At 35.8% G+C, this 12,346-nt stretch overlaps 1 long non-coding RNA gene across 1 annotated transcript; it reads left to right on the top strand.

Moving 5' to 3' along the window:
• Positions 1-435: 435 nt before the first annotated feature.
• LOC145764762 (uncharacterized) lies at positions 436-5,811 on the top strand. The gene is made up of 2 exons (XR_014288521.1): positions 436-536; positions 1,030-5,811. It is a non-coding gene; the product is annotated as an uncharacterized LOC145764762 (long non-coding RNA).
• Positions 5,812-12,346: the final 6,535 nt, after the last annotated feature.

Below are 12,346 nucleotides of genomic sequence, written 5' to 3'. Positions count from 1 at the left end.
GTATTGTCGCTTAACAACTGCTAGGATCTTTTGGTGACAAGATTGCAGGGATAGGATCTATAACTGCAAGATTGACATGTAATTTTAAATCATAATTAGCATGTCATCACATTATTACCCGACTTATCCTCGTTACGTTATGCAAAACAGAATACAATCAGTAGGCTACCGTTTTACATTCTATGGTAGGCCTGTGACCCGACCTGAAATCAATTTCAGATTTATCAGCTCCAGAGCCGAAGGCGATAACCACTTGGACACTGAACTGCTTTTTAAGCATTTCACTATAAGCCAACCTCAAACTTCACCAGCTATAGCAGTGGTTCTTAACCAGGGTTCGATCGAACCCCTAGAGTTCGACGAATGCTGGAGTAGCAGACATTGTATAGGTTCCTGTATTTTTACTGATAATATCATACTAAATAATCCAAAGCTAAAAACAAAAATATATTGAACTGCAACATGACTACTGAGGACAAGGCAAAGATGGATGAGTTACTAAAAGGAATGGAAGAGATTATGAAAAGTCAAAAAAGGTATGAGCAAAAGTATGCTATGGTCCAAACCACTGCTGCACCCCCTGCTGTTGCTGTGTCTTCATCTTTTACAGATGGACTTCAGCAGGCCCAACACTTGGAGCTGACGGAGCTATCCAAACAAGTTTATGCTCTTCAAGAGCAAGTTTGGGAACTCCAACGCTCCGTATACAGGACAGAGCGCAAGCTACTGTAGATGACCTGGAGCAGTATGGGCGAAGCAATTGCCTCATACTTCATGGATGTACTGACGCCCCAAACAAGGGAAGTAATGTAGATTACTCGAAGTATGTGGTAAATAAGATTAATCAAGTAGTTAAACCAACTAACTGCCTTACTGTGAGTGACATAGACGCATGCCACCCCTTGCCATCTAAAAAACTCAACAAACCAATAATTATTAAATTTGTTAGAAGGATGACAAGGGACAAAATTTTTTATTCAAAAAGCAAATTAAAAACTGATTCTGATGGTCCTAAACTATCGATCACAGAGTCCTTGACCAAACGACGTCTGTCATTACTTCGTCAAGCGAGAGAGGCTTTTGGTTTCAAGGACGTCTGGACATCCAAAGAAACAGTGTGGTGCTTCTGGAATAACAAAAGGCAAGTGATAGATGATTTTTCAGATATTGCAAAAATTTTTAACCATGCATCTTAATCTATTTTGTTAGGCTATAACATTATGCAGTTTTCAATTATCATTTGAAGCTAAACAAATCATATGATATTTACCAATGACAATAAAACCAAACTCGGGAACCTTTTTACTTTATGCATTCTCTTAAACCTTAGCTTAGCTATCTTTTAAGCTTAGCTTTAAACCAACCCTATCTTATACCTTTTTGTTTTTCAATTCCTTGTTTATACATGATAATAAAACCAAAATGTAACTATTGTTCAAAAACAATCAGAAAAAATCAAAAATATATTAAGTGTTTAACTTGTCCCATTGAAGTTCATGTCAAATGTTGTAAAAAAAGTGCAAATTATCATGACATACAAAATTGGACATGTACCTTATGCAGTGACTGGAATCCCCCTTTTGTCCATCTATCCAACGCCGAATTAATTACACTGGTTGAAAGCCACAGTGTATCAACAAATCTTACCTTCAAGCCTGATCAATTGAATGATATGTTTGCTAGCACATCTTACACAAATAACAATGACATAGATGACCTTTTTATGCCTAACATATCTGAAACATATGTAGACTCAACAACTGTCAATAAACTAAAAATGGACTGCTCACTGGGGCCAGTGTTCTCTTCATTATGCATCAATGCTCGATCTATTGTTAATGTAAAAAATTTCACCAAACTTGAGGCCCTGCTGATGTCTATAAACATCAGTCCTGATTTAATTTCTGTAGTCGAAACATGGATTCAGCCTAATTCAAAAGGTCCTTACTTAAACCTACCGGGCTATACATTCATATCAAATGCTCGAAAAAACAGTCGCGGTGGAGGAGTAGGAATATACTTAAAAAGTGATATTATGTATACCAAGCGTGATGACCTAACCATTATGAAAGAAAAAGTATTTGAGTCTATTTTTATTGATATTTTTGTTGGTGGTAAACAAGTGACCTGTGGTAGCATTTATCGAGCACCTGTATTGGAAGCTAAGTCAAATTTGGATTTTCTTGATCTGCTTAGTGAGTGCATAAATAACATAGGTACATCAAAACAATGCTATATAATGGGAGATTTTAATTATAATCTATTGGATTATGAAAACATCAATGTAGGCAATTTTACAGACTTGATGTTTTCAAATTCTTTTTACCCACTAATTAATAAACCTACCAGAATAACTGACACCAGTGCAACAGTCTTAGATCAAATATGGTCCAATGTGCAAACAGGTAATGAAACTCGCTGTGGAATTCTAATTAATGAAATCTCAGACCGCTTCCCAGTTATGTATTGTACTAACATTGGAAAACCCTCAGTTACATGTCATCAATATACCAGATCATTTAATCTCTCAAACATACAAAATTTCTCAAATGCTCTGGAAAATATGGACATCACTTGTTGCTTAAATCAAACTGATGCTGATGAAGCTTATGAGTCATTCATAGGAGAATATACCAGTCAATTTAATAAGCATTTTCCTTTGAAAAAAACACCTTTAAAAAAGAATAATTCTTGGTTTGATAAAGAACTACTACATCTATTACGAAGAAAAGAGCGTTTGTTTAAAAAGTACATATCAAATAAAACTATTCACTCCAAACAGAACTACACCTCTGCAAGAAACTTATACTTCCATACAGTTCAGCAAAAAAAGAAGGAATTTTATAAATCCGAATTTGAAAAGCAAAAGTTTAATATGAAAGCTACTTGGCGAACAATCAACAATCTATTAGGTAAATCCCAGTCTAAGACTAACCATGGCATCAAAATAAATGATAGTACAGTCACTGACAGATTAACTATTGCAAATCACTTCAATGATCACTTTTCCTGTGTTGCCCATTCCCTTACAAAAAAAATTCCCAAATCAAATACAATATTTTCAACATATCTTGATTCTCCATGCTCTGAGACAATTTATATTTATCAAACTACTTTAAATGAAATAAGCAATATTATTCATGCAATGCCAGCAAAAACTAGCAGTGGCATCGATGAAATACCATCCATAGTTGTAAAGTCAACCCCAAACAACATACTGCATGCTTTAACTCATATATTTAACTTATCTTTAACGAGTGGAAAATTCATAAATTCATTTAAGTTGGGGAAGGTGATACCTATCTTTAAAAAGGGTAGCTGCAAAGATTCAAACAACTACAGACCAGTCAGCCTACTACCTGTTTTTTCAAAGATATTAGAAAGACTCATGTACAACAGATTATGCTCGTTTTTAATTAGACATAAATTTTTCTATAACAATCAATTTGGTTTCAGAAAAAATCATTCCACAAGCCATGCTGCTTCAATGCTAATAGATAGTATCACTAGTATACTCAATGACAACCACCCTGCATTAGGAATCTTTCTTGATTTATCTAAAGCATTTGACACCATTGACCATAAAATATTGCTAGCTAAATTATATCATTTCGGAATAAGAGGCGTGGCCTATGATTGGTTCATGAGTTACCTGAGTAATAGAAAACAAAGAGTGGTCTTCAATGGCACACTATCTTCTAATGTTAACAACATATCTTTGGGTGTCCCACAAGGGTCTATCTTAGGCCCTCTTCTATTCCTGATTTATGTAAATGACTTTCCTAACTGCCTTCAACACGGAACTGCAATTATGTTTGCAGATGACACCACCATTATATATAAAAATAAAACCGTTTCTACGGTATATGATACGGCAAATCAAGAACTTGTATGCATAGATCAATGGCTATCAACAAATCGATTGTCTCTAAATGTCACCAAAACCAAACATATATTATTTTCAAGTCAAGGAAGCAAGACACTATCATACCACCCACCCTTGAATATTCGAAAAAGCAACATAGAACAAGTTGCCTCAATAAAGTTTCTGGGAATAATTGTAAACGAGCATTTGTCATGGAAATCTCATATGGAAATCTTGCTTCAAAAAATAAGATCAACACTCTGCGTGACAAAAAAAATTAAGCCTTTCCTAAACAAACAAGCACTTCTCTCCATTTACCATTCTCTAGTTGAGAGTCAGATATTATATTGCATCTCAACGTGGTGTCATGAAAACAAAACTATATTGCAAAAGCTACAACGTACATGCAATAACTTTATTCGTACTGTATTTGACATTGACCGCAGAGAAAGCATAAAAGGTGTAATGGAACTCAATAATTTAAAATCAATTAACCACATGAAAACTACAGAGATTGCAACTTTTATGTTTAAATATTCAAAAAAGCTGCTTCCCACAACATTCAATGATATACTTATGTGTAAACAATCAAGTAGCCTAACAACAAGAAGTAATTCTCCTTATATTCCGATATATTGCAGAATTAACACTTGCAAACAATCAATACGGTACATGGGGCCAACAGTTTGGAACAAGCTTCCCCCTACTATAAGAAATGAATGTAAAACTGTAAAAGGCTTTAAATCAAAAATAAACAAGCTAAATCTTCCTTGAAATAATCCCATCTAAGTATTACATCATGCACCAAACATACTAATATATAAATATATATATATATTTTTTTTTTTTGCCCAGCAATGATAAGCCAATGTGTGTAGATTTATTAGCAAAATAGTAAGATTGTAAGTACTCCTACTGGCCTTCTGGTTCTTGTGTTTTTTTGTCCACAGAAGTTCTACAGAGTCTGCAGAAGTTTTTCCATCCTTTTTGACCAATCTCCATCTTTCGGTGAAGCGGTGGCGAGTTGTTTTATTTCAATATCTTGGACTGGATCGTCATGCTATTGTCTGATTGTTTATCTATTTTTTTTTTTTTTTTTTTAACGTAATATGCCAAATTGGATATTTTTTGTCACTTTAATATGGTTTAACGTGTAAAACATACGGTAACCCAAATTTATCATATTACTGGGACATACCACTACTACATCCCAGCTGGCGATGCCTGTCATTTTTGCATTAATACAACGTTAGCTAACGTTGGATCGGTGTGGAAGTGGCGAGTTTAGCTGACTGGAATCTAAAATTATCGCTTTATCAACGCAACTTTTATCAAAGCACGCTTGATATCTTTAAGACATAACTTCCCTGGGTATAATTGAATTTCCGCAAGATGATGATGTTGTTTTTTGCTAGTTTGTTTTTTTGTCATTGTTTCATGTCGTCAAGTTATAGCCTATCTATTTTGTGAGTCGTGCAAGGCCTGGTGCGTTGCGCTTGAAATGGCTTTGCCCGTGGTAGGATTTCTTTGTGGGGTTTTCTTTGCCTGCCTTGCTCTTTGCTATGAGCTAAACGCATCAAGACGTGTTCCCCTTACGACCATCAGCACTCTTGATAACGCACCATGGCCGATCTTCATAGCAACTGTCCATACAAATCTTCAATATATCAGCTAAAGTTATGTAGGCTAATAAAGTTATAGCCTATAGGCTATATGTTTATTTGTTTTGTAACATTTTTTATTTTTTTAATTTTCCCTTTATATCTTAAATTTTTCTGAAGGTGTTGCGACCGTGCCAAATTTTTTTCAACTCAATAACTTACTTCGATCACAAGCACGTTTTAACGTTCGCGTTTTGTCGCTTCTACCTTTTTCTCGACCTTTGCTATGTTGATGTGTATTGTGTTGATATGATGGTCAGAAATAAAAAAAACAACTGAACTGAACTGATCCTCTGAAACATTAACACAAGGCCTACTGAATCAACGACTATTTTTAGAAAATATTGTCCAGCCGAAACTTGATAGCGGCTTACGTGATGGTAAGTTATTGCCTACATAATTATGGAAAGTTATATCCTCTTATTACAAAAGTTGCCTTTGAAGTTCTCATGCCATTCGTAACCACTTATTTATGCGAGCATGCGTTTTCTATTCTCGTGGATGTTAAAGCAAAAAGACAAAACCGGCTTGCATGCGAAAATGACATGAGAATTGCTGTTTCCGTGACAAAGCCTCGAATCTCACTACTGTATTGGTCTCAGAAAAACAACAACAGAAGTTTCATTGATACACTGATACAGTATTGTAGGCTATTACTATTAAATGTGGTAGATTTTTGTTTTTCTAACTCATCGAAAATTTGAGGTTCAACGAAAGCTTGCAGATTAGCGAAAGGGTTCGGCAGGTTAGTAAAGGTTAAGAACCACTGAGCTATAGGAAAGATGAAGAGGAAAGAGTTGTTTGTTTCTTTTAAAACAAAGCAATTAAATAATTATCATTGGTTGCTTGATTACCCGGAAGCGGCTATTAAAAAGCGCGAAAAGAAAAAATTGGAAACTCATCATTGCAATCATGTGACTTCCCGTTCAGTTGAATTGGAAGATGTTACAGAAGCTCGTAAGACTTTTGAAAATATTCACTTCTATGAAGGAAAGAGTTGTAAACTGAGCACAAACTGCTTTGATACTGCGCTTTCAATAAACTGCAGAGTGCAGATAACAGGACGCTGAATAAACGCTCATTTTTTAACTTCATTTACCACATCAAACAACCTCCAAGCTTACAAAATAATATAAACCAATCAATATCAAATATAGAGCAACCGGTTACAATAACACTCAAACAAGTGGAATAGTAAGAGAATGCACTACATCCATGAGTGCAGGATCAACTTAATGCTTCTTGCTTCCCGGGGATCAGGTGTCATCCAGTTTACTCGCAAAAACACTGCACGTCACTTTTTCTTCAACCCCACTCATTTTTTTCTTGCAGTTAGTGTTTGCATGTTTTGCGCGTGTGTTTGTTCCATCATCCCTGCATCATATCTAAATAATTGTGTTATTCTCGTGGCAGCTATAATCCAAATCTCTTTCAATTATATTTGTTTACGTAGGGGGAATAAAATTTATAATGCTGTTCCAGAATCTACTGTATGATTTGACATTTGCTCCACATCCAGATTTGATGCGGATTACCCACACGAAGTAACAATGGATCAAATTTTTATAGTTAAGCAGATACCGTAACTTTAGATTTCTCGTAAAATACTTCATTCGGTGACACAAGCATGAAAATTGGCACATATGTACCTTAGACCATGTAGATTTCAAAAGTTTAATTAACCAAACAAAAATTCAAAGCGGCGGTCCGTGACGTCAAAATTCAAAATGGCCGCCATTCCGGTCCTGGACTGACGTAGGAAAGTTGTTTTATGAGAGCAATTAATTTAGGTGTTTTTCATCTCTTTCTATCTTGAAAATGTTTTTTGTGACATTTTTAGCTAGTGTTTATGATTTCAGATTGTACCTCTCATTAAAAATCTTCACAAAAACGGGGAAGAAAACATTTTATAGTGTTTTTAGCGAAAAAAGGGTATGGTCATATGTTACTTAAAAAATGATAGCCTCAGCAAAATCCCTCGTTACTGTTCACCCTCAGATTCAGTGTATTTAAAAAGAGACAGAAGTAAGGGTCCAACTCGAAAGTCACCAGAGTAAATTTTTCGAGCAAACAGAGGTGGTATTTGTAGTAGATTTAATGGGTTGCCTAGAGCAGTGCTCTTCAACCGGGTATACTGTATACCCAAGTGTATACCAGATCAAAACTAGGGTATACAGCTGAAGAAGGGTATACAGCTTAGATTTGTGTTAGTGGAAGTCACAACAGAAGTACGGTGGCTATCGCGAGGGAAAGTTCTTTCCCGTGTGTTTGAACTTCGCGAACAATTAGGGGCATTTTACACTGAACACGGAGACCCAATTAAGGGCTTCCAAGTTTCGTGACATATTCTGGATTGCAAAATTGGCATACTTGGCGTCGATTTTTGATTGTTTGAAACAAGTGAACATCAGTCTTCAAGGGAAAGGGGGTGATATATTTCGGTCAACTAGCAAGATCAATGCGCTGAAGATGAAAATTGCACTCTGGAAAGAGAGTGCTTTGTCGAGGAACTTCAATGACTTTCCTGTATTAAGTCAATACATGAAAGAGTCTAGCTGGGAGTTTGAGGACGTTTCTACTGAAGATAACTTGTCTGCCTTTATTGTTGGTCACTTGAAATTACTTGCTGACAATTTGACTACGTATTTTTCTGAAGATAACGAACAACGTCTGGAAGCAAACTCGTGGATTATCCAACCATTTAATGGCGAACCAACTGAGGATGAGGAATTATTGTAACTACGGGCTGATTTAAATCAAACATGCTCATTCCGAGAAGTGGATTACACAGAATGTTGGGTTTCTCTTCTTGAATTTCCGAATACAAAAATCTCGCGCAAAAAGCCACTGATGTCTTGGTGCAGGTGCCTATCACTTATTTGTGTGAAGAAGGATTTTCCAGTCTTGTTGAGATCAAGTCAAACAAACGAAACTCGATACTTGACATTGATTCTTTAATGCGGAGAGGAATAGAGAAAGAGCTAACACCACGTTATGTCCAACTTGCCGAAACAATGCAACAACAAGCTAGTCATTAAATCAACTTCAATTTTGACATTTTTTGCACTTTTGCATGCGTAGTTTCTTGTGCCCAGTTCAAGACTACTATAATCACTTTAACAAATAATCCCTATAATCACTTTTTATAATCACTTTATTTCCTGTGCACAATTAAACATTGCTATTTGCGAGGTAGGCCTATACGAAGTTATTAAAAATTGAAAAAAGGTGTACCAAGGACAAAAAGGTTGAAGAGCACTGGCCTAGAGAATGTGGTACCTGCACAACCTGCTTTACTGGACGATGTAGACATGATGGTGATAGATGGAGCATGTTTAGTACACTCTACTACACCAAAACATCATACGTTTGGTGAGTATGCCCAGAAGGAATTCGTGGAGAAAATTAAGCCATATGCCAGAAAGCACAAACGAACGAATGTTGTGTTTGACACTTACAAGGACGGAAGCATCAAATCTCATGCTCGTATAAAGAGGGGTAATGGTAGCAGGCGGAGAGTTACTCGAGATGGGAGAGTCCCAAAGAACTGGCCAAACTTTTTGAAAAATACAGACAATAAAAAAGAACTTTAGCCTATCCATTCTTAGCTGATTCCATCCAAGAATTCATGCCACCGGATGATATCGTTTACGCTTCCAAGAATGAAAAAGCTGTTACTAATAGCCTAATGACAATCCCGCTTTACTCAATTTGAGCTCAAATCAAGAAGAAGCCGATACCAAAATGTTTGTTCATCTTCATCATGGTCTCAAGTACAGTGTTGGGCGCGACAACTCATTTTTCAGTTAAGCGATAACGATAATCGATAAATGAAAAATGCCTAAAGCGATAACGATAAACGATAAATCAAAAAAAAGTTAAGCGATAACGATAAACGATAAATTATCGCCGATAATGTCCGATAACGATTAAAAAAAAATTCTTGATTAGAGCTGCCCCATCCCATGCAGCACGAACTGTTTTCATCAACATGACGAAAAATCGAACATAATATACTGTAGTGTAAAGAGACAAAACTTTTTGTAAGTTATGCATAAATAGAATCGCAACAGCGGCAGTAGGTATCGAATCTTCAACCTCTTGATCCAGAATCAAATCACTGAGGTAACCGCCGTGCTTATAATTATACCTTTAGATACCAGTTGGATGCTTTTATCAATTCAGTTACACTGCCGCTTACGTGCAGTAGGCAAAATAATTAAATCAAATGAAAATACCGTAAAAAATTCCAAACTTTGTATTTTGCTTTCTGCTTAAAGGTCTGTTTACAGAAAAGTCAGCAATAATTGAAAAAATTCCCAAAAACGCAAAATGCTTGAAAATTTATCAGTAATCTTAAGCGTTATTGGTAGTAAAAATGTGCATAGCCTACTGTGAAATCATCAAGCTTGTCAAATTAGTCGTGTTTGTTTAAGAACAAAAACATAATTATCGTAATTTACTGATAATTTCAGATAATTTTTTTTGTTTTCTTTGTGAACACCATCATTAAAGCAATGGCAGAACGCTGAGTTGTTGAGATAAGTATTACAATATAGGCACTGTATTTGTGGGAATAAAAATATTTGATTGAGGTAGGCTATGTCGCATAGGTAAATGAGAAAGGTTATACTGTATTTAGCATAATTTTACCACGCAACTCGATGCGCCTATTGTCATGCAAAAGCTACTACAAGATGCAAAAAATGTGATGTCGGTCTGCATGTCGAATGCTTCAAGCAATATCATACTCCGCAATGACTTGTTTCAGTGATGTTGTGTTACTTTGCTAATTTTCATCTTCATATTTTTTGAACTTTCATTTCAATAAAATGCTCGATGACAATAATGACATGACAAGACATTTCCCATTTATCACTTTGAGCGATAAGCAAAATGTAATAACGCTTAAGCATTAGCCTACGCACAAGAAACTTGTGAAATTTGATAACGGATTTGCCTAGCGTCTTATATATAGGACGGCTTTTTTCTCAAAAAGTACAAACACAATTAGGAAAAAAATTATTGTGGTATGTTTTTTAGGTCATAATTATGCAATATTTACATTTTCCGAAATTTTTTTTTAAGTACTTTCACTTTCGGCACAAATGGGTTAACTTTTTAAGTTAAATGGCACTTAAGCATTTGGTTATTATTTTTGGATTAAAGTTATATCGCCAAGCTAGAAAAAAATCGATCTTACAGTCTATAACCGATCTTGTGTTGTTATTGTGTGTGAATTTTGTCTTTTAAACTGATTTTGTGACGTAACCGCACGTCTCAAGGCAAGTTCTTGCAATTTTAGTTAATCTACTCATCCAAAGATTTAATGCGCTTAAAACAGTAAGTTTCATGTTTTGACGAGAGAGATTTTATTTTTTTACTACAATTACTAAAAACTAACACTTCCAACGAAAAAAGAAAACACAAGAATAAAATAGTTGATCGTGAGGTGGTGCGAAAGACCATGTTTCCTATGTAAAAGCGGCCTCGTATTGCGACACTTTCACAAACCACTTGCCAATTTCTTTTGCTTCGCTTCAAAGGAATCTGTACCGCCTGTGCGGTTAAATTTTAATTGTAAAATTCTCTCGCGATTGTTGATTGCAGCAAAACAACAAGAGACTTGTTGCATGCATTTCATTGCATTGCAATTTGCAACTCTAAAAATTATTGTGTTGTCAGGGCCGTCGCTGCAGGGGGCGTGCCCCCTTCCCTGACAACGACCTGTGCACACACACTTCAGGCACTAAAGAAGAACTGGTTTTAATTTTAGTTTCATTAACTAGGTGGCTAGTAAAAATATTACTTTTCATGGTCTTTCCACTTGTGTATTGATCCGAAATAAAATGAATCGGCGATTAATTATCGGCGATAATCAAATACTGCCTTTGGCGATAACGATAAACGATAACTAGAAAAATAATTGAGCGATAACGACAAGCGATAAAAATTTATCGCCGATAAATTATCGCCAATAATGCCCATCACTGGAAGTAGGTGGCTTGTCACATGCAAGATGGTTGACCCTTGCATGTCGCATTTTGAGATACTACACTTCCCAAACAAAGCTGAGCAAAAATTTGAGAATTCTGGTAGAATTTTGTTTTAAAACTCTACTTCCTAAGTTAGTTTGATGTCAAGCTTAACTCTAAAATAAATAAAGTAGCTGTCAACTATTTTCGCGGCTCAAACAAATCAACCAATTTCACTAGAAGCAAGCAAGAGACATTGCATGAAAAATTTTGATATGTAATGGCTTTTCAGCTCACCCCGAAGACATTCTTCTTTCGATGATGGCTGACGACGATGATACAATTCGATCGCAAGTTGTCAATATTGTGCTATCGCTACGCAGAAGCAAAGATGTTAAAATGACTCCAGATGATGAAAGTGCAAAGGCGAAATCTATTACAGAGAGGAGAGTAATTGTTTGAAGATTTATCATACCGGAGATCAATATCAACGCCGAGTTCTACCACAAGATGGTAAATTTTGATGAAATTCATGTCCAGAGATGGGCAAGATCACCAAACTATGTGATCTTAAAGATCAAGATCACTTTCAAGATCACTTTTTGTGTACTTGAAAAAAATGAAGTTTTTGATCAATGATGTTGCAAAAAATAATTACTATAAGCAACCTGGGTGAAGGTATATAGGCTACAGTAGTTGGTATTGCTAACTTTTACTTTTAACTACTTGATTGCAGGCCTAAGAATTGTAATAAGTTAGTGACTGTTGCTATTAGGCCTATCAATTGTTGACGTAGTTTGCGTAGAATCGCAACGTCACACCCAAGGCCGAGGTTAATCACAGCA

Source organism: Aplidium turbinatum, chromosome 2 (genome assembly GCF_918807975.1).
Source record: "Aplidium turbinatum chromosome 2, kaAplTurb1.1, whole genome shotgun sequence".
Taxonomy (NCBI): Eukaryota; Metazoa; Chordata; class Ascidiacea; order Aplousobranchia; family Polyclinidae; genus Aplidium; species Aplidium turbinatum.
The sequence above is the reverse complement of the archived record's forward strand: the minus strand, read 5'-3'. Positions and strand labels throughout refer to the sequence as shown.